The following is a 24,084-nucleotide window of genomic DNA, read 5'->3' on the forward strand; positions in this document are numbered from 1 at the left end:
AGAAACAATGTTTTTGGGAATACCATGCAAACGAACAACATGTTGGAAAAACAAAGACACCAACTCTGATGAAGACGGCAACTTAGATAGGGGAACTAAGTGGACCATCTTGGAGAATCTATCACAGATTACCCAAACCACAGTCATTTTCTGATAGATGGCAAGCTTTGAAATAAAATCCATAGAGATGTGCGTCCAAGGTCTCTTAGGTACCGGCAAAGGCAATAATAGCCCACTAGAATGTGAACAACAGGGCTTGGACCTAGAACAAACTCCACACGACTGCACAAAATTACAGACATCCCGGGACAGGGAAGGCCACCAAAAAGAACGGCTCACAAGATCCCGAGTACCAAAAATGCCAGGACGACCCGCCAAAATAGAGCAATGAACCTTAGAGACAACTCGGTTTCTCCATTGGTCCGGGACAAACAGGACATCTCTCAGGTGTATCCCCCTGAAATTCCGCCAGTGCCAACCGCAGATCATGCGAAATGGCCGAGAGATCTACACCATGATTCAGGATAGTAGACGGCTCGGCAACCTCCAAAGAGTCAGCACAGAAACTCCTGGAAAGGGCATCGGCCTTAACATTCTTGGTGCCTGGCAAAAAAGAGACCACAAAATTAAACCGAGTAAAAAACAAAGCCCACCTGGCCTGCCGAGGATTCAACCTCTTGGCAGATTCCAGATAGGTAAGATTCTTATGGTCCGTAAGCACCACAACTTGATGTCTAGCCCCTTCCAACCAATGTCTCCATTCTTCAAACGCCCACTTCACAGCCAATAATTCCTGGTTGCCCACATCATAATTCCGTTCAGAAGGAGCAAACTTCCAAGAGAAAAAGGCACAGGGCTTAAGTTTACCCGAAATAGAGTCTCGTTGAGACAGAACAGCACCTGCTCCGATCTTGGAAGCATCGATCTCAATTTGAAATGGGCGAGAAACATCAGGTTGCTGAAGGACTGGGGAAGAAGTGAACCGCTTTTTAAGCTCCTGGAAGGCCACAATTGCCTCTGGGGTCTAATTCTCAGTATCAGCTCCTTTCTTGGTCAAATCTGTCAGAGGTTTGACAATGGCAGAAAAATTGGCTATAAATTTAAGGTAAAAATTTGCAAACCCCAAAAACAGGGATTTTAGAGAGGTTGGTTGCACCCAGTCAAAAATAGCCTGAACCTTAACCGGGTCCATTTTGATAGCGGAGGGAGACAAAATGAACCCCAAAAAGGAAATCCTTTGCACACCAAAGAGACACTTTGAGCCCTTAACATACAGTGCATTATCCTTGAGTATCTGAAAAACAGCCCGTACTTGCTCAACATGAGAGTCCCAATCATCAGAAAAAATCAAGATGTCATCCAAATAGACAATCAAAAATTTACCAATAAGGTCCCGGAAAATGTCATTCATGAAGGCCTGGAAGACAGAGGGGGCATTAGTGAGCCCAAAAGGCATCACTAGGTACTCAAAATGCCCCTCAGTAGTATTAACAGCCGTCTTCCATTCATCACCCTCCTTAATACGAATGAGATTGTACGCCCCCTTAAGATCCAGTTTCGTAAATCATTTGGCACTCTGCACTCTAGAGAAAAGATCAGACATCAGAGGCAAAAGGTACTGATATTTGACCGTGATCTTATTAAGAAGGCGGTAATCAATACAAGGTCTCAACGACCCATCTTTCTTAGCAACAAAGAAAAAGCCAGCACCAAAAGGAGAAGATGAGGGCCGAATGTGCCCCTTCTCCAATGATTCCCTGATGTATGATGGCATGGCATCATGTTTGGGCACAAACAAGTTGAAAATCCGCCCCTTGGTAAATTTACAACCAGGCACCAACTCAATGGTACAGTCATAGTCCCGATGTGGGGGCAGAGAATCAGATTCCTGTTAATTAACCCCTACACGACCTTTGGCAGATCTATCCGTCATGGAACGTAAGAGGTTAAGCCCCGCCCCCTGCCGCCGGCAGGATGCGGCGATCCGCGCACATATCAGCTGTTTTTAACAGCTGACATGTGTGCCTGCATGTTTCGAGTGGAATCGCATTCCACCCGGAACATTTCACCCCTTACATCTCGCTGCCAAAGTCTGGCAGTGAGATGTATATGCACGCGGCCATGATTTTCACCTACCGCCGCCCCCACCAGAAGTCACGTGCGCGGTCACGTGACTTTCGGTGGTTGCCATGGTAGCACAGGGTCATGTGATGACACCTGTAGCTAACATGACTCACTTCCTCTCAATGCCGGAATACAGCCGGCATTGAAAGTAAAGCACCGTATCTGCAGTGCTCAGCTCTGTAGCTGAGATCTGCAGATAGTGCAGAGGGATCGGATTGCTGATCGCTATAGCCCCCTGGGGGGACTAGTAAAATAAAAAAAAAGTAAAAAAAAAGTTTAAAAAAAATAAAAAAACCTAAAAGCTCAAATCACCCCCCTTTCGCCCCATTGAAAATTAAAGGGTTAAAAAATTAAAAAATATACACATATTTGGTATCGCCGCATTCAGAAACGCCCGATCTATCAAAATATACAATCAATTAATCTGATCAGTAAACGGCGTAGCAGCAAAAAAATTCCAAACGCCAAAATTACATTTTTTGGTTGCCGCAAGTTTTGCGCAAAATTCAATAACAGGCGATCAAAATGTAGCATCTGCACAAAAATTGTACCATTAGAAACGTCAGATTGAGATGCAAAAAATAAGTAATAAATGAGCCATAGATCCCAAAAAATGAGAACGCTACGGGTTTCAGAAAATGGCACAAAACATGCGCCACTTTTATTGGACAAACTTGTGATTTTTTTTTAATCCCTCAGATACAAGTAAATCTATACATGTTTGGTGTCTACAAACTCGCACCGACCTCAGGCATCACAATGATACATCAGTTTTACCATATAGTGAGAACAATGAATAAAATATCCCAAAAACTATTGTGCAATCACACTTCTTTTGCAATTTTTCCACACTTGGAATTTTTTTGCTGTTTTCCAGTACACTATATGGTAAAACATATGGTTTCATTTAAAAGTACAACTTGTCCCGCAAAATACAAGCCCTCATATAGCAAGATTGATGGAAAAAATAAAAAAGTTACGGCTCTTGGAAGAAGGGGAGCAAAAAACAAAAACGCAAAAACGGAAAGTGCCCGGGGCTGAAGGGGTTAAATACATCACGGAAATCAGACAAGAAAGCCGGAACATCAACTGTCTGAGCAGATGTGGATGACAAGGAAAGGTTCTGATGCACACCTTGACAACCCCAACAAGCTATCGACAAGGATCTTTAGTCAAGGACTGGATAATGAGTCTGCAACCACGGAAATCCTAATACCAAAGTATCATGTAAATTATGCAATACTAAAAATTTACAAGTTTCCTGATGCACTGGCGCTACTCTCATAGTCACCTGGGTCCAAAATTGGGGTTTATTTTCTGCCAAAGGGGTAGCATCAATGCCCCTTAACACTAGAACTACTGGACTCGTGACACCTAAATAGAAATACATGGTGCAAAGTAGTCAAAATGACTACCTCAGTAGTTCTAGTGTTAAAGGAATAGGAGTTTGCAAAGGAACCATGGGGAAACCACAATCCCTAGCAAACCCAAAATCCATCAAATTGAGTGCTGTCCCTGAGTCCACAAAGTCTAGTGCAGAAAATGAAGACAATGAGCAAATCAGTGTGACAGACAAAAGAAACTTTGGTTGCAAGAACCCACAGTAACAGAACTAGACAATCTCCTTTCACGTTTAGGGCAGATAGAGATATTATGAGAAGCGTCTCCACAATAGAAGCACAGTTTATTCTTCCATCTGAAGCCCTGCCGACCAGCATTAGAAAGGATCCTATCGCACTCCATAGGCTCCAAAGGCTGTTCCACAGGCACAAAATCAGCAGGTATCTTCCTGCGGTCACGTTGATATCACGTCCTATCGATCTGAATGGCCAAGGTCATAGAGGCATCAAGACCAGAAGGGACGGGAAATCACACCATTACATCCTTCACATTATCAGCAATACCCTTCCGAAAAAGAGCCGCAAGCGCGTCATCATTCCATTTGGTAAGGAACGCCCACTTTCGAAATTTTTGACAAAAAGTTTCTGCAGAATCCAGACCCTGAGTTTAGGACAACAAGGCCTTTTCTGCTTGGTCCACAATTTTGGGTTCGTCATATAATAATCCCAAGGCCTGAAAAAAGGAGTCCACATCACTGAGAATCGGATCACCAGACGCCAAAGGGAAGGCCCAGTCCTGAGGATCACCATGCAGTAAGGAGATGACAATCTTGACCTGCTGATGGGATTCCCTGAGGACTTTGGGCGCAGGTCAAAAAATAATTTACAATTATTTTTGAAGCTCAAAAATATCGACCTATCTCACAAAAAAATTCAGGAACGGGGACCATAGGCTCTGCAAGGGGAGTCTGTGCAAGATAAGACTCTATACGACGAACCTTAGCATCAAGATGAGCAACACGCTCACCCAATTCATCCATGCTAGAAAAAAAAAATCTTCCACGGAACCCAGCGAAAAAGAGGAAAAATACTAAAAAAAAACAAACAAATTCTTTCAACAGACTTATTTATTTTTTTTTTTCCTTCTTAAGAGTACCCTTTAATTTTTAGGCCAGTTGTACTGTTATGATCTGGAACCATGGAAGATCACAATAGATCATTGGTAAAAAAGGTGACAAAAACATTGGAAACTAATCTGGCCGCCATCCCCTTACTACCCATCAACACTAGAAGTAGCTGAGGGGTGAACTAACATCCTATGCACTGCGGACCCAGCCGGAGAACTAGCTATCCTAAAGGAAGGAAAGATGAATAACTCTCTGCCTCAGAAATAGACCGCAAAGGTATAGTAAGCCCCCCACATTCAAAGACTACGGTGATATGAGAAAATACAATACACTAGAATTGAGCGCGGTTCGTGGTTCGTGGTTCTCCAGTTCGCGGTTCGAGTGATTTTGGGGGCTGTTCTAGATCGAACTAGAACTCGAGCTTTTTGCTAAAGCTTGATAGTTCTAGTTACGTTCAAGAAAGGTTCTAGCAGCAAAAGCCAAGCTAATTACTAGCTGGCTTTCCGCTGTAATAGTGGAAGTCACTCTATGACTCACACTATTATGAAATTTCAGCGTATAGTGTGCGGGAACAGCGCATTCAGATCACTGCTGCTGGGATAATGGCGATCGCCATTTTTTTTTTTTTTACCTTGACTTCCTTCCCTAGGCGCACGCATGTAGTGGGGCGGGCCAGCATGTCAGCCAATCCCAGACAAACACACACAGCTAAGTGGACTTTTAGCCAGAGAAGCAACAGCATGTGTGATAGGATGTCCATGTCACATGTCCCTGCATTATAAAAACGGGTATCTGCCCATCCGGACGTCATTATCTGCCTTCTGTGTCTGGGTGTCAGTCACCGCTGGCGTAGATCCTGTCTCCGATACTGCTGTGTACGCTCTACACACAGCGCTATACAGAATAGGGATAGAAGTTTCTATTAGCCCTTGTAAGGGCTAATAACAGCAGGCTCAGAGCCATAGGTGACAGTCAGGTCCGTGAAAACAGATTTTAACAGCTACAGAAGATAACAGCGTCTGTATAGCTAAGCTCAGGGACTTCCTCACTGCATTTCCCCATTAGGAGGGATAGAAAGTGAGGCTTCCTTTCATGTACACTGACCCACAACCCTGCCACTGTACCCTCCTGCCCTTTGCACACTCAAGCTCATTGTTACTAAGCCATTATACTAGCAAACACTGAGTAAACTTAGTGGCGTCCTAAAAGTGGCTGTTTGACTTCCATTAGCATCCCACTAGTGCAAATCTATTTGCAGCACCTCTGTATTGCACACTCAAGCTCATTGTTCCTAAGCCATTATACTAGCAAACACTGAGTAAACTTAGTGGCATCCTAATAGTGGCTGTTGGACTTCCATTATTGTCCCACTTGTGCAAAGCTATTTGCTGCACCACTGCATTGCACACTCAAACTCATTGTTACTAAGCCATTATACTAGCAAACACTGAGTAAACTTAGTGGCATCCTAGAAGTGGCTGTTTGACTTCCATAATTGTCCCACTGGTGCAAAGCTATTTGCAGCACCACTGCATTGCACACTAAACTCATTGTTACTAAGCCATTATACTAGCAAACACTGAGTAAACTTAGTGGCATCCTAAAAGTGGCTGTTGGACTTCCATTAGTGTCCCACTAGTGCAAATCTATTTGCAGCACCACTTGCATTGCACACTCAAACTCATTGTTACTAAGCCATTATACTAGCAAACACTGAGTAAACTTAGTGGCATCCTAAAAGTGGCTGTTGGACTTCCATTAGTGTTCCACTAGTGCAAATCTATTTGCAGCACCACTGCATTGCACACTCAAACTCATTGTTACTAAGCCATTCTAATAGCAAACTATGCTGCCAGTATAAGGGCCGTAGTTGCATTGTCAGAGATAGTTATTGTTGTTTATTCTGCTGTTAATAAAGATAGATCACCGCTGCAATCTACACCACCTCTCAATTTTTACTACCACATTTCAAGTGCACAATCTTGTCGCAATCAAAATGAGTGGCAAAATGACAGATGCTGGTGGAAAGGGGAAGAGGCGTGTTGGAAAAGGAAAAAAAGGGTTTGTTCGTGGGGAAGGTGGCAAACCTCCATTAACATCTGCTGAAGATAGACCATCTTCCAGCAAAAGTAAGATGTTTACTAGTGATGAGCGAGTACTAAAAAGCTCGGGTGCTCAAGGCTCGGGCCGAGCATCCCAAGATACTCGTGTACTCGGCCTGAGCACCGAGCCCAATGTTATCCTATGGGAGACCCGAGAAATTTTTCTGAAATGACCCCCGGCAGCATGTAGAAACCCTAAAAATGTCACAAAAGTCTCAGAAGAGTGCTCAAATGACATGGCAACAGCATGGGGAAGACCCCCTTAAGCATTTATTACTCAAAAGTCACAGCTGTGAACAATTTTGTCCGAGTTTTACGCCATTTTTACGGACTCACCAGAAAACCTTCCAAAATGACACCAAAATGAATTTTCATGGCGGAAATGTTAAGGGCACATACCCAATAGTGAGATAGAGCTAGTGTATGTTACTTTTTGAGATTAATACATGAAAGATTTTACGTAAAACATTGTGTGTCACTCTGATGTACAAAACGCACGTTTTGTGCTTTTTACTAGCGATGTCGGTCTTTTTTTTTTTTCATTCTATCTCCCGTCGGTCTCGCTCTGTCTGTCTCTCTCTGTCTTGTCTGTCCCCCTCTCACAGTCTGTCGGTCATTCTCCCCCCTCTCTCTTACTTACCGTTCCCCGATCACTGCCGCGGCGCTGCACAGCTGTTCACTAAACTCCGGCGGCTTTTCCTCTTTTGAAAAAGCCGGCCGCTCATTAAACAATCTCGTATTCCCTGCTTTCCTGCTTTTCGGCGCCTATGATTGGTTGCAGTGAGACACGCCCCCACGCTGAGTGACAGGTGTCTCACTGCACCCAAACACAGCAGCCGGTGGGTGTGTGTATACTGTGCAGTGAAATAAATAATTAAATAATTAAAAAAAACGGCGTGCGGTCCCCCCAATTTTAATACCAGTCAGATAAAGCCATACGGCTGAAGGCTGGTATTCTCAGGATGGGGAGCTCCATGTTATGGGGAGCCCCCCAGCCTAACAATATCAGTCAGCAGCCGCCCAGAATTGCCGCATACATTATATGCGACAGTTCTGGGACTGTACCCGGCTCTTCCCGATTTGCCCTGGTGTGTTGGAAAATCGGGGTAATAAGGAGTTATTGGCAGCCCATAGCTGCCACTAAATCCTAGATTAATCATGTCAGGCGTCTCCCTGAGATTCCTTCCATGATTAATCTGTAAATTACAGTTAAAAAACACACACACCCGAAAAATCCTTTATTAGAAATAAAAAACACTAACAAAGTCCCTCATCACCAATTTATTAACCCCGACAAACCCTCCATGTCCGGCGTACTCCACAGTCCTCCAGCGTCGCATCCAGCTGTGCTGCATGAAGGTGACAGGAGCTGCAGAAGAAACCACCGCTCCTGTCAGCTTCACACAGCAACTGAAGACAGCCGCGCGATCAGCTGAGCTGTCACTGAGGTTACCTGGATCCAGAGGTGGATGCAGCGGTGGCCGCGGGTAACCTCAGTGACAGCTCAGCTGATCGCGCTACTCACCGCCGCACCGGTCAGCTCCACGCAGCAACTGAGGTGAGTATAGCGATCAGCTGAGCTGTCTCTGAGGTTAATCGCGGCCACCGCTGGATCCAGCGGTGGCCGTGAGTTACCTGACTGACAGCAGCTGATCGCGCTACTCACTTCAGTTGCTGTCTGAAGCTGACCGGAGAGGCGGTGTATTCTGCAGCTCCTGTCACCTGCATGCAGCAGAGCTGGACGCGACGCTGGAGGTCCGTGGATTACGCCGGACATGGAGGGTTTGTCGGGGTTAATAAATTGGTGATGAGGGACTTTGTTATTGTTTTTTATTTCTAATAAAGGATTTTTCAGTTGTGTGTTTTTTAACTGTAATTTACAGATTAATCATGGAAGGTATCTCGGGGAGACGCCTGACATGATTAATCTAGGATTTAGTGGCAGCTATGGGCTGCCATTAACTCCTTATTACCCCGATTTGCCAACGCACTAGGGTAAATCGGGAAGAGCCGGGTACAGTCCTAGAACTGTCGCATATAATGTATGCGGCAATTCTGGACGGCTGCTGACTGATATTGTTAGGCTGGGGGGCTCCCCATAACGTGGGGCTCCCCATCCTGAGAATACCAGCCTTCAGCTGTATGGCTTTATCTGGCTGGTATTAAAATTGGGGGGGACCGCACGCCGGTTTTTTTAATTATTTATTTATTTATTTTAGTGCACAGTATAGACACGCCCACCGGCTGCTGTGATTGGGTGCAGTGAGACACCTCTCACTCAGCGTGGGGGTGTGTCTCATTGCAACCAATCATAGGCGCCTGTGGGCGGGGAAAACAGGGAATATGAGATGGCTGTGTGCAGAGCACAGCGCGCCCGCCGGTATAAAGGCTCGGTCACGCTGTGCAGGCCGGCCAATCACTGCAATTCCACAACTAACAGGGCTGTGGCATTGCAGTGGTCTGCCAGCCAATCCCTGCATGAGGGCTGGCTCTCAAAAGAGCGCCAACATGCAGGGATGAAGACCACGAGTACAGCACGAGTATCGCGAAATTACTCGGCACCCGCCGAGTAGCCCGAGTACAGTAATACTCGTGCGAGTACCGAGTAGTAACAAGCATACTCGCTCATCACTAATGTCTACTACTTACCGTGGACAATCCGATGTGCTCCCTTTTTTACGGAGACGAACAACTGGAACAAAGGTAGATGATGGCCAAAAAAAGAAAATGCTTGAATAGATCTCAACTAGTCCAACAAGTGCCCTCTCCACCACCTCAACTACCGCATCCAAAAAACACCAGTCCTCTGAGTTGTCATCCCAATCACACTTGCTTTCTCCCAGCTCTGAAGTCTCCATCCGCCCTGCACAGTATGGTGGAACTGAGATGGCTGAGTCTGCAGAGCTGTTCAGTCATACTATAGCCTGGGAATCAGAGGTGTGCTCCCAAGCTACAGTAAGTGCAGACCAGGAAATGGTCTGCAGTGATGCCCAGAACCTTTGTGACTCTGATTCAGGCCATGAGGACCAAGTTTCTGAGCATAATGTTGACCCTTTTTCACAAACTGTAACACCTGTTGTTATAGACAATGAGGAACATACTGATGACGATGAGATGCAGATACCAGATTGGGATGACAACTTAAATATTCGGTCAGGGCAAGAAGAGGCTCGGTCTGAGGGTGAGGGGAGTGCAAACACAACAATTGATGAGGAAGTTCTAGATCCCACATACTGTCAACCCACAGTCAGGCACTCGAGGAGGTCAACAGAGGCGGTGGAGGAGGAAGTAACTGACGACGAAGTTACCTTGCGCCTTCCTGGACAGAGTCGGAGTACTGGTAGCACATCTACAACTACATCCTCAGCCACCACTGTGCCTCTGAGCACTAGTCGGGGTGGATCAGCAGGTCGCATGCCCTCTAAGCCTTGCCTACCCTGGCCCTTTTTTGACATAGCAAAAGATCGCCCAAATTATGTGATCTGTAAAATTTGTCGTGATTCTGTTAGTAGAGGGCAAAACCTCAGCAGTTTGACAACTTCTTTCATGAATCGTCACATGAATAAATATCATATGTCCCAGTGGGAAGCTCACCGTGCTGCAATGCGGCCTAGCGGAGCGAACCATCCACCGCCTGCCCCTTCCAGGGCATCCACGCGCTCTTCATCTTCTAGGACTGTGGGGACAGCTGTCACACCTGGTTTTCCACGTACAACTTCCACCACTGTAACCGCAACAGGCAGTTAGCTTGGTAGATCGTCAGCTGGTTTGGAAGGGGAAACAAGTGCGTGTGTACAGCTCTCTCAGACATCGATAGCACCAACGTTGGATGAAGGCAACATCATGTCTACGCCTGCACTTTCCTCACAAGCCTGCATTTTTCCAGTGACACCCTACTCAACACCGTCTCCACTCAGCAGCCAGATCTCTGTCCCTCAGATGTGGACAAATATAAGGCCATTTCCTGCGACCCATGAAAAAGCTAAGAGGTTGACTTTATCCCTCTGTAAGCTCTTGGCTACCGAAATGCTGCCTTTCCGCCTGGTGGAAACACAGGATTTTAGAGACCTTATGTCTGTCGCTGTGCCCCAGTACCAGATGCCCAGTTGCTACTTCTTCTCTAAGAAAGGTGTGCCTGCGCTACACCAGCATGTCGCACACAACATCACCGCTTCCTTGAGAAACTCTGTGTGTGAACGGGTGCATTTCACCACCGATACTTGGACCAGTAAGAATGGACAGGGATGTTACATGTCACTGACAGGGCACTGGGTAACTATGGTAATAGATGGTGAAGGGTCTAATGCACAAGTCTTGCCGTCCCCATGACTTGTGTGTCAATCCTCTGTCTCTCCAAGTTCCACCACTGCTTCTGCCTCCTCCACCTCGTCTGGGTCCTCCACCTAAGCCTGCCTGGTCAGGCCACCAGCGTTCTAACTGCGCAGAAGGAATCACGCACCCCTCATTACTATGCTGCCAGCAGAGCGCAACGGCATCTTTAGCTTGAAATGTCTTGGAAATAAGCGTCACACAGCGGCTGAGTTGTGGGCAGCTCTGGAGACTGAGTTTAATAAATGGTTGTCTCCACTCAACGTGCAGCCTGGTAAGGCCGTGTGCGACAATGCTGCAAAACTGGGTGCGGCCCTTCACCTGGGCAAGGTGACACACATGCCTTGTATGGCTCACGTGTTGAACCTTGTTGTCCAGCAATTTTTAACAAACTATACCGGCCTAGATGGCGTTCTGAACAGGGCACGAAAACTGTCTGCTCACTTCCGCCGTTCAACCACCGCTGCTGAGCGACTTGCATTGCTCCAGAAGTCTTTCGGCCTGCCGGTTCATCGCCTGAAATGTGATGTGCCGACACGCTGGAATTCGACTCTCCAAATGTTACAGCAACTGTGTCAGCACCGTAGAGCCCTGGTGCAATACGTCATCACGTATAGTCTGGGCCAACGAGCTGCAGAGGTGAGGCAGATCACCCTGATGGAGTGGTCTCAGATCAATGACCTATGCACCCTTCTGCACAGTTTCGACATGGCGACGAATATGTTTAGCGCTGACAATGCCATTATCAACATGACAATTCCAGTCATTTACGTGCTGGAGCACACGCTAAACACTATTCGGTGTCAGGGGGTGGGACAACAGGAAGGGGAGGAACTAAAGGAGGATTCATATGCGCAAGAGATAAGGTGCATGGTAGCAGGCAAAATGTTGAGGAAGGTGCAGGAGAACATGAAGAAATGGAGGACGAACTGTCCATGGACATGGAAGACTCAGCGGATGAGGGAGACCTTGGTTAAATTTCAGTTGAAAGAGTTTGGGGGGAGATGTCAGAGGAAGAAAGAACGGTTAGCACCTCTATGCCACAAACACAGCGTGGAATGTTCCGCATGGTTGCGCAAGACACATGAGCGCCTTCTTGCTGCACTACCTCTAACATGACCCTCGTATTGTCAAAATTAGAAGTGATGATGACTACTGGCTTGCCACACTATTAGATCCCTGGTACAAGTCCAAATTTTGTGACATAATTCCAGCCACAGAAAGGGACGCACATATGCAGGAGTATCAGCAAAAGCTGTTACTCGATCTTAGCTCGGCTTTTCCACCAAACAACCCTGGTGCAGGGAGTGAATCTCCCAGTTTTAACTTGACAAACATGGGACGGTCTCGTCATCTTCAACAGTCTACCCATACCAGCAGCATCGTATCTGGTGCTGGTAACAGCAATTTTATTGAATCTTTTCATAATTTTTTTAGACCATCCTTTGCAAGGCCACAAGAGACAACAAGTCTGACACATAGTCAATGGCTGGAGATGGTGATATAGGAGTATCTCCAAATGAACATCGATGCCATGACTTTGCAAATGGAGCCTTGCTCATTTTGGGCTTGAAATCTTGAAAAATGTCCAGAGCTCTCCACTTACACCTTGGAGATCTTGTCGTGTCCAGCTGCCAGCGTTGTCTCTGAATGTGTCTTCAGTGCTGCTGGGTGTGTGCTGACAGATTAGCGCACGCGTCTGTCCAGTGACAATGTGGACAGACTAACGTTCATCAAAATGAACAAGTCATGGATCCACAAGGAATTTACTACCCCTGTGTCATCCTGGGGAGAGTAAATGCTTCTGAATTTTTAATGTTCTTGATGCAAATCTAGCTTTGAAGTGTACAACTGGGGCACAAGTGCTGCCACTGAAGGGGTGAATGTCTGTGTGGCCCAATTTTTGGAAAAAAGGTAGACTCCGCTTGGAGTAACCCTTGTTTGCTGTGTTTTTTAAAAGGAGCCAAGATGAACAAGTCATGGCTCAGCAAACACTTTGCTACCTACACTGGGGTCATCCTGGGAACGGTTAAGTATGGCGTATTTTTGAATGTGCTTGATGCAAATCTAGCTGTGAAGTGTACAACTGGGGCACACGTGCTGCCACTGAAAGGGTGGGTGTGTGTGGGGTTCAATTTTTGGAAAAAAGGGAGACTCCGCTTGGAGTAACCCTTGCTTGCTGTGCTTTTTTAAATGGAGCCAAGATGAACAAGTCATGGTTCAGCAAAGACTTTGCTACTTACCCCGGGGTCATCCTAGGAACGGTTAAGTATGGCGTATTTTTGAATGTGTTTGATGCAAATCTAGCTGTAAAGTGTACAACTGGGGCACAAGTGCTGCCACTGAAGGGGTGAGGGTGTGTGGTGCCCAATTTTTGGAAAAAGGGAGACTCCGCTTGGAGTAACCCTTGCTTACAATGTTTTTAAAAATTATCCAAGATGAACAATTCATGGTTCAGCAAATACTTTGCTACCTACCCCGGTGTCATCCTGGGGGCGATTAAGTAAGGCGTATTTTTGAATGTGCTTGATGCAAATCTAGCTGTGAAGTGTACAACTGGGGCACAAGTGCTGCCACTGAATAAGTGGGTATGTGTGTGGCTTAATTTTTGGAAAAAAGGGAGACTCCGCTTAGAGTAACCCTTGCTTACATTGTTTTTACAAATGATCCAAGATGAACAGAGCTGGGATCAGGAAAGACTTAGCTACCTACCCCGCTGTCATCCTGGGGACGGTTAAGTATGGCGTATTTTTGAATGTGCTTGATGCAAATCTACCTGTGAAGTGTACAACTGGAGCAAAAGTGCTGCCACTGAAGGGGTGGGTGTGTGAGTGGCCCAATTTTTGGAAAAAAGGGAGACTTTACTTGGAGTAACCTTGCGGTATTTTACATGATTTTAGAAGGGCATGCCATGCCTATATCTGTGTCTCATCCTCTTTTCCTTGTAACGCTGTTTTGTTTTCGCCTGAGAATTTGTTCTTGTCACTTTCCCATGTGTTTGTGTTGTGAGTTGTTTGTCACCTTTTGGACACCTTTGAGGGTGTTTTCTAGGTGTTTTTATGTGTTTGTGATTGCCTCACATTGTTTCCTATGCGGTTCGTTGAACCGGTTCGCCGAACTCGAACGAGACCCCCGTTCGGCGAACCGAACTTGAGCCAAACCACGGCCAGTTCGCTCATCTCTACAATACACAGATGGATGATAGGATTAGCAAAGGTGAAGCCCCTTTGACTAAATAGGAAAGGATAGGAAAGGTGATGCTGATGGTGGCCAGAGAAAAACCCTACAAAAATCCAAATACCTGATAGTACAAAAAGTCCTCAGATAGCACGATCTGAACTCCGTCCTATGTTAGGTGCTCTTGCCAAACCAATGAACAGAAAACAGGAACAATTACAAATTCAAGAAGCAACAAACACAAGGACTTATAGGAGCAAAACTCCAAACATAGCTGTAGGGAGCTTCCCAGCTAAGCAACAGAGAGGGAAGATTCCTGCATGCAAATAAACTGACAATAACGACAGAAAATGACAAACCCAGATAAGAACAAAAGAACAAAATAACATAAGAAAGAACCAAGCACTTATCTGGGGTAGATGTCGTCTGGAGGAAGATGAGAAGGCTGGTAAACTAAAGAACAAATGACAACCGGCTTAGACAGCCAGCAGACCAAGGTTTAAATAGGCAGAGAGTTAGCAATGGAAACACCTATTGCTCCAGCACACCTGGACTCTGTCCAAACCATTCCTAACCACAAGAGGGAGCCTCACAGCAGCAAAAATATAACTGACATTCACAACATATTACCCAGTGAGCAACCCGTCACCAGGGCAGCTGGAAGATTTGGACACAGCGCCAGAAGATGGTGCTTCTATGAAAGCGCGATTTTCTGCGGTGGCTGCGGACTGAAATTCGCAGCAGGGGTACCCAGAAAGCTTGGGCACCCTGAGCTGCGGATTCCAATCTCCAGCTGCCTAGTTGTACCTGGCTTGACATAAAAATTAGGTGAAGCCCACGTCTTTTTTTTTTTTTTTTAATTATTTCATGAAATTCATGACATAATTAAAAAAAGAAAGGGCTTCCCTATATTTTTGGTTCCCAGCCGGGTACAAATAAGCAGCTGGGGGTTGGGGGCAGCCTGTAGCTGCCTGCTATACCTGGCTAGCATACAAAAACATGGCGAAGCTTACGTAATTTTTTGGGGGGGGCAAAAAACTCCTGCATACAGTCCTGGATGGAGTATGCTGAGTCTTCTAGTTCTACAGCTGCTATCTGCTGTCTGTCTGTATGGAGGAGAGCAGACAGCAGCTGCAAAACTACAAGGCTCAGCATGCTCCCTTAACTAGTGGATGCAGGAGAGCAGACAGCAGCTGCAGAACGACAAGGCTCAGCATGCTCAATTCACTATTGTATGCAGGAGAGCAGACAGCAGCTGCAGAACTACAAGGCTCACCAAACTCCATCCAGGACTGTATGCAGGAGTTTTTTGCCCCCCCAAAAAATGACGTGTGCTTCGCCATATTTTTGTATGCTAGCCAGGAACAGCAGGCAGGTACGGCTGCCCCCAACCCCCAGCTGCCTATTTGTACCTGGGAACTAAAAAAATAGGGAAGTCATTTTTTTAATTATTTCATGAATTTCATGAAATAATTAAAAAAAAAAATCGACATAGGCTTTGCCCAATTTTTGTGTCCAGCCAGGTACAACTAGGGAGCTGTGGATTGGAATCCGCAACACAGGTTGGCCCGAGCTTTCTGGGCCCCTCTGCTGCGAATTGCAGTCCGCAGCCGCCCCAGAAAATGGCACTTTCATAGATGCGCCATCATCTGGCACTGTATCCAACTCTTCCTGCAGCCCTGAAGCCCGGTGGCTTTTTAGGTAATAATGAGTTAATACTAGCTTGGTTTTACTAGCTAGTATTAAGCCAGAGATTCTTATTGTCAGGCAAGTTTGACCCGACCATTAAGAATCTCCAATAAAGGGTTAAAAAAAGACACCACAGAGAGAAAAAATACTTTAATAGAAATAAATACACAGACACAATTAGAGACTCCATGTTTATTACTCCCTCTCAACCCTCCACGATCCTTCTCTTCTGTCTTCTTTCTCCTTCAACCCCTGCAGCTCTGCTACATCAGACAGCACTGCATGGGAGGAAGAACGCTGCTGCTCTCGTGCAGTCTATTCACTCAGGGAGTGAGCAAAAGCTGCATTCTGTAAGCGGTGACGTCACCGCTGACAGGCGAGTTACCCTTGCAACGGTGTTCTGATCACGTGATTCCTGGTGCTGCAATTCACCGGCTGTGGCATCTAGTTCTTGCATGTGGGCTGACTCTGTAAAGAGCACCCACATGCATGGACGGGGAAACCGACCATGTGCCAGAGCATTTCGCCGGTACACGGAGATGCTGGAACGATCACCACGTACTGGAGAGATGCTGTTACGGGGGGCTGTCTGATAATAAAACCTAAAGGAATGTCAGACAGTCAGGGTCCACCGTGCAAAGACTCTGCTGCAGACTATGGCAGAGGATAAGGGGTATATAAATGTACCACTGTAAAAAATAATAGCACAAATGCAGAGTGCAATACCTCTGTTAAACTCACAGAGGAATATAATTAGAAAATAAAGCAATTCCTCCCTTACTTGGAGGGCGTGTGGAATGGTCTCTGTTAATGGTCACAGAGACAAAAGCAGTGAGTGTGAAATGGCACCTACCTAGGTCCGTTCCTCTAGCGGTGCCAGGAGACGGACAGCAGCGTAAGCCGCACAAAGCTCCTACCTGCGTTCGCTCCACTAGTGTGCGAGGACACGAACCACTAGATATGGCACCTGCCTAGGTCCGCTCTTCTAGTGGTGCAAAAGAGATGGACAGCAGCGTAAGCCGCACAAAGCTCATACCTGCGTTCGCTCCACTAGTGTGCGAGGACACAAACCACTAGATATGGCACCTGCCTAGGTCCGCTCTTCTAGTGGTGCAAAAGAGACGGACAGCAGCATAAGCCGCACAAAGCTCCTACCTCTGTTCGCTCCCCTAGTGTGCGAGGATACGAACAACTGCCAGACGCAGAATAAGGAACGTTACCCTAGCGTCAACGTCCACCTACGAGTAGAATCACAAGGCCCAGCCGGATCATGTGCCTCAGGCCCCTGCCTATGTCCGCTCCACTAAGAGGTAAGGATACAGACTGCAGCCAAAGCTGTAAGGTATAAGAACACTACCCTGGCGGTAGCGCTCACCTAACATAGACAGAGAGATGCCTAGAGGGACGTGCACAGGGCGTCTACCCTCATGCATGAACCAAGAGGACTGAGCGCCGGGTGGCGTGCATCAGGGTCTTATATAGACTCTGTGCCTCATCCAAGATGGAGGACACCAGAGCCAATCCGCTGCCAGAATGACAGCAATGACGTCACGCTGGCCTATCACCGAGCAAAGCGTCACAAGCACATGACCAGCGACCAATCGGCATAAAAGGTGTCAGAGACATGTGACCACGTGTCACAAGCACATGACCAGTGGCCAATCAGCTTAGAAGGTGTCAGAGACATGTGACCTCGTGTCAGCGATGATGTCACCCGCACATGTGCAATGGCTCCAAGATAGGACTTAGTCTCCAGCGTTTGCACATGTGCAGTAGCAAGAAATCCGAACATAGTCTCCAGAGCCACAGCAACCGCAACAGTACCTCCCCCTCAAGGGCCCCCCTCCTGGCGACGCAGGTAATCAGCAACTAAGTCGGGAGCATGGACAGCCTCCTCAGGCTCCCAAGAGCGATGTTCCAGGCCATAGCCCTCCCAATCTATCAAGAAGAACCTGCGCCCTCTAACCATCTTAGAACCAACTATGGCTCGTACCTCATAGCTAGAGCGAGAGGAATCAGAGGCAGGAGAGTGCACTTCACGAGCGTGAGGTAAAATAGCCGGCGTTAGCAGTGAAACATGGAATTTGTCATGGATCCTAAGATGGACGGGTAACTTCAATTGGTAGACTACAGGATTTACCTGTCGAAGAACCTCATAAGGACCCAGGAAGCGAGGAGCAAATTTGATAGAGCTCACTCTAAGTTTCACGTGTTTTGCAGAGAGCCACACAAGTCCCTTGGAGAAAAGACAGGAGCCGGGCGACGAAACCGATTGGACACCGTCTTCATACGGTTCTTAGCTGCTTGGATCAACTCTTGAGTCCGATCCCAAACCTCTCTGGCATTAGTTGCCCAGTCGGCCACAAGAGGACAAGGTGCAGCAGTGGGAAACGGTACCGATACCCTAGGGTGTTGCCCATTATTGAGTACGAATGGTGTCTGCCCAGTGGCCTCAGCCAGCGAATTGTTAAGGGCAAATTCTGCCCAGGGTAGGAGGGAGGACCAGTTATCGTGGTTCTCAGCAACAAAGTGTCGAAGGTATATAATCATGGATTGATTGGTACGCTCAACCAAACCATTGGTCTCCGGATCGTATGCCGAAGAGAGATTCAACTCAATTTGCAGAAGGCTACAAAGATCTCGCCAGAAACGGGAAGCAAATTGCGGGCCTCTATCACAAATGATACGATCTGGCATCCCGTGAAGCCTAAAGACATGCTTGAGGAATAGTTTGGCTAGTACCCTGGAAGACAGGATTCTCGATAACGGTACGAGATGAACCATCCGGGAGAAATGGTCCGTAATGACCCACACAAATCTATGTCCCTGTGAACATGGAAGATCAACCACAAAGTCCATGCCTACCATCTTCCATGGTCTATCTGGCAATGGCAAAGGATGCAAGAGCCCAGCCGGTCTCTGCCGTAATGGACGGTTGCGTGCACACGAGTAGCAGGAACCGACATATCTCTTGACGTGGCTGGCTAAGTGTGGCCACCAATACCACCTCTCCAGTAACTCTCGTGTCCGCCTAATACCAAAATGCCCACCCACCTTTGCGGTGTGGGCCCACGACAGTATATCATTCTGTCGATCAGGCAGCACAAAGGTCTTGCCTGGTGGGATTTGGTCTAACGTCACAGGGGAGAGCGTATGAAAAACCCTGGAGGGAAGGATAAGATGAGGTTCGTCAATCTCTTCCTGGGTAGAAACCATAGAGTGAGACAGAGTGTCTGCCTTGTTATTCTTACTCCCAGACAGATAGTTGATGGAGAAGTGAAAGCGGGAGAAAAACAAGGACCAGCGGGCTTGGCGAGGATTCAGACGCTGAGCGATTTGTAAGTACGTCAGATTCTTATGGTCTGTATAGACCTGGAAAGGATGTTTCGCTCCTTCCAGCAAGTAACGCCACTCCTCCAAGGCTAATCTCAGGGTGAGCAGTTCCCTATCCCCAATGGTATAGTTTCTCTCTGCCGGTGAAAAGGTTTTAGCAAAGAAGAAACACAACCTTTTTCTACCTGCACCGTTCTTTTGATACAAGACCGCACCAGCACCCACTGAAGAGGCATCAACCTCCAAGAGGAAGGGCTTATTCTCATCGGGTCTTTGAAGAACGGGAGCAGTTGAAAAGTGTCTTTTTACTGCCTCAAAAGCCTGGGATGTCTCAGTAGACCAGACTTTTGGATTAGCACCTTTCTTAGTCAAGGCCACCAAAGGGGCCACTAAAGTAGAGAAATGGGGTATAAACTGCCGGTAATAATTTATGAATCCTAAGAAGCATTGTACCGCCTTCAAGGAATGAGGTTCGGACCATTCCAGGACAGCAGAGAGCTTCGCAGGATCCATAGCCAGACCCTCTTGTGAGATAATGTAGCCCAAAAAAGGCAAGGATGACTGCTCGAATACACATTTTTCCAGTTTAGCAAACAAAGAGTGCTCCCTTAAACGGGAAAGGACACGAACGACATCCTGACAATGAGTCTTCAGATCAGGAGAAAAAATCAGGATGTCGTCCAGAGACACCACGATGGAGGATAACAGTAAATCCCTGAACACATCGTTTACAAAGTCCTGAAATACTGCGGGTGCATTACATAAACCAAAAGGCATGACGAGGTATTCATAGTAACCGTCTCGGGTGTTAAAAGCGGTCTTCCATTCGTCACCCTCTCGAATTCGTACCAAGTTATACGCACCCCACAGATCCAACTTCGTAAAAACCTGAGCTCCCCTCAGTCTCTCAAAGAGCTCCGAAATTAAAGGTAACGGGTATTTGTTCTTTATTGTGATTGCGTTGAGACCCCTGTAATCTATGCAGGGACGCAAATCACCCTCTTTCTTCCGAACAAAGAAAAACCCAGCTCCCGCGGGAGAGACAGACTTACGAATGAACCCCTTCTCTAAACTCTCTCTTATATAGGTCGACATGGCCTCCGACTCAGGTATCGACAGGGGGTAAACCCTGCCCTTAGGTGGAACCGAACCTGGGATAAGGTCATACGGCCTATTGGGTGGAAGAACTTCAGCACCCTGTTTGGAGAACACGTCAGCAAAATCCAAATAGGGTGTAGGTATGGGAGAGAGATCAGTTGATGCAACTGCAACGACCTTAGGTGGTAAGGGAAGACATCGGGACTGACATTTTGAACCCCAACTAATGATGCTGTCGGACTCCCAGTCAATGTGAGGAGCATGAGTCCGAAGCCATGGGAGACCCAGAAGGACGTCGTCTATACCCTCAGGCAAAACAAGAAAAGAAATCTCCTCTATGTGACCCTGAGGCAGGGAAAGGCGCAAGGGAACTGTCCTCAATGTAATGGAGTCAGACAACATAGCCCCATTAACAACACGGACAGGAATAGGCGCCTCTAACATGATAGAGGGAATATTGTGTCTCTTTACAAATCCTGAGGACACAAAAGTCCCGTCAGCTCCGGAATCCACAAAAGCCATAATAGGCCATGTATTCTCAGAGAATGAGAGCTGACCTGGGATACTACACTTAGAGGGTGCAGAAGACGTCTCTAGTAACCCCCCTCTAATGGTTAATAGGCCTGGGAGTTTCCCTGACGACTAGAACACTTGTTGGCATAGTGCCCAGCCTGACGACATACGTAACATATAGGAGGACCAGACTTGCGTAGTCTGGAGGACGTATCTCTTAGCTCCATAGGAGTGGGAGAGGTCTCAGATGCTGAGGAAGATGGTAGTGGACCCTCAACAACTGGAATAGCCCGATGCTTAGGGCGTGAGGAAGAGACCTTGAGTCCACGTTCCCTATGGCGTACGTCGATCCTCGTTGCTACTGTGATCAAGTTCTCCAGAGAAGCAGGGACCTCATGAGTAGCAAGGGCATCCTTGACATAGCCTGCCAACCCTTTCCAGAAGATAGGAATCAACACCTTCTCATGTCAATCTAGTTCTGCCACCAGAGTTCTAAAAGCAGTGGCATAAGAACTAGTGGATAACGAACCCTGAGATAGATCTAAGAGTCTCAGGGCCGCATCATGGGTAACCTGCGGACCCATAAATACCGCTTTAAGAGCATCAAGAAAGTCTTGATGTCTCAGAGTAACCACATCAGAGCGCTCCCATAAGGGAGTCGCCCATTCTAAGGCTTTGTCCTGAAGTAAGGAGATGATAAAGCCTACTCTGGACCTCTCCGTAGAGAAGCGAGAAAAGTTGACCTCTAGGTATATCTGACACTGACTAATGAAATCACGACATGATCTGGCATCGCCAGAATATCTGTTTGGCAGAGCAAGTCGAGGATCATGTGCAGATGTCACCATGGTCTGAGGTTTATCCTCTATACTCTTGAGCCGCGACTCAAGTACTTGTACGTAACGGTGTAACTGCTGATATTCTGCCATAACTGCCAGACCCTTGGCTCAGTCCTAATGTTACGGGGGGCTGTCTGATAATATAACCTAAAGGAATGTCAGACAGTCAGGGTCCACCGTGCAAAGACTCTGCTGCAGACTATGGCAGAGGATAAGGGGTATATAAGTGTACCACTGTAAAAAATAATAGCACAAGTGCAGAGTGCAATACCTCTGTTAAACTCACAGAGGAATATAATTAGAAAATAAAGCAATTCCTCCCTTACTTTGAGGGCGTGTGGAATGGTCTCTGTTAATGGTCACAGAGACAAAAGCAGTGAGTGTAAAATGGCACCTACCTAGGTCCATTCCTCTAGCGGTGCCAGGAGACGGACAGCAGCGTAAGCCGCACAAAGCTCCTACCTGTGTTCGCTCCACTAGTGTGCGAGGACACGAACCACTAGATATGGCACCTGCCTAGGTCCGCTCTTCTAGTGGTGCAAAAGAGATGGACAGCAGCGTAAGCCGCACAAAGCTCCTACCTGCGTTCGCTCCACTAGTGTGCGAGGACACGAACCACTAGATATGGCACCTGCCTAGGTCCGCTCTTCTAGTGGTGCAAAAGAGACGGACAGCAGCGTAAGCCGCACAAAGCTCCTACCTGCGTTCGCTCCACTAGTGTGCGAGGACACGAACCACTAGATATGGCACCTGCCTAGGTCCGCTCTTCTAGTGGTGCAAAAGAGATGGACAGCAGCATAAGCCGCACAAAGCTCCTACCTCTGTTCGCTCCCGTAGTGTGCGAGGATACGAACAACTGCCAGACGCAGTATAAGAAACGTTACCCTAGCGGCAACGTCCACCTACGAGTAGAATGACAAGGCCCAGCCGGATCATGTGCCTCAGGCACCTGCCTATGTCCGCTCCACTAAGAGGTAAGGATACGGACTGCAGCCAAAGCTGTAAGGTATAAGAACTCTACCCTGGCGGTAGCGCTCACCTAACATAGACAGAGAGATGCCTAGAGGGACGTGCACAGGGCGTCTACCCTCATGCATGAACCAAGAGGACTGAGCGCCGGGCGGCATGCATCAGGGTCTTATATAGACTCTGTGCCTCATCCAAGATGGAGGACACCAGAGCCAATCCGCTGCCAGAATGACAGCAATGACGTCACGCTGGCCTATCACCGAGCAAAGCATCACAAGCACATGACCAGCGACCAATCGGCATAGAAGGTGTCAGAGACATGTGACCACGTGTCACAAGCACATGACCAGTGGCCAATCAGCTTAGAAGGTGTCAGAGACATGTGACCTCGTGTCAGCGATGATGTCACCCGCACATGTGCAATGGCTCCAAGATAGGACTTAGTCTCCAGCGCTTGCACATGTGCAGTAGCAAGAAATCCGGACATAGTCTCCAGATCCACAGCAACCGTAACAGATGCACTGACAGGACCTAGCATGACGTCTAGCCATGTGACCAGTCTGTCGCCAATGAGATAATAGACACGTGACTGGTCACATGCTAATTTGACGTCACGATAGGTCCTATCATCAGTGCTGGTTACCGGGAAGACGCAGCGATTATCGGAAGGAAAAGCGGTGGGAGACAGAGTGCAAGACGCGTCGCGGGGACCTGTAAGTGTTATGGCAATGTTTATTAACTGTTTGTGTATATGTATAATGTGTTTTTATGTGTTTGCCTTCCATTGTTTTCAATGGGGTTCGAGTGGTTTGTCGAACGTTCATCGAACGAAGCTCATCTCTACTCCCGAACTTGAAAGTGATGCAAGTATATTTAATGTGAATAAAAAAAACGTTTTTGGTCCACTACGGACCTTCCTCAGTTGCACATTAGTGGAGTGGACTGGAGGCATAAGATGGCATGAGGTGCAGTATCCACCGCTGCAAACATTTTTTTATGCACATTAAATTAAATACATCACTTTCAAGTTCGGGAGTGCCTTGTTTAATTACATTCTGCTTAGAGTATTGTCTATGTGGATGGAGATAGAAAAGTTGTGGGCAGTTCTAGTCCATTCAAACTCTTACCTATGGGCAACTACCTCAAATAATCCTGACTCTCACACTTTCGGACCAATAGGCTTTCACAAAACAAAATGTGGGTTACCTGTATGAAAATGTTCCCATTAAAGTCGAAACACTCCCCACTAACTTTTTTCTTGTTTAATCCAAATCTACCAGATCAATTGAGAGGTAATCTAACCAACGTTATGATAAATTACTTTTCTGTTTTGCTAATATAGTTGATAGTCCAGGTTCTTGCAACATTTTGATAAAATACAATCAAGCTACGACTTGCCTTCAAACTCTTTCTTCCAATATATACAAAAATTAGACATTATATG

Source organism: Anomaloglossus baeobatrachus (assembly GCF_048569485.1).
Source record: "Anomaloglossus baeobatrachus isolate aAnoBae1 chromosome 2 unlocalized genomic scaffold, aAnoBae1.hap1 SUPER_2_unloc_1, whole genome shotgun sequence".
In the NCBI taxonomy this organism is placed as follows: domain Eukaryota; kingdom Metazoa; phylum Chordata; class Amphibia; order Anura; family Aromobatidae; genus Anomaloglossus; species Anomaloglossus baeobatrachus.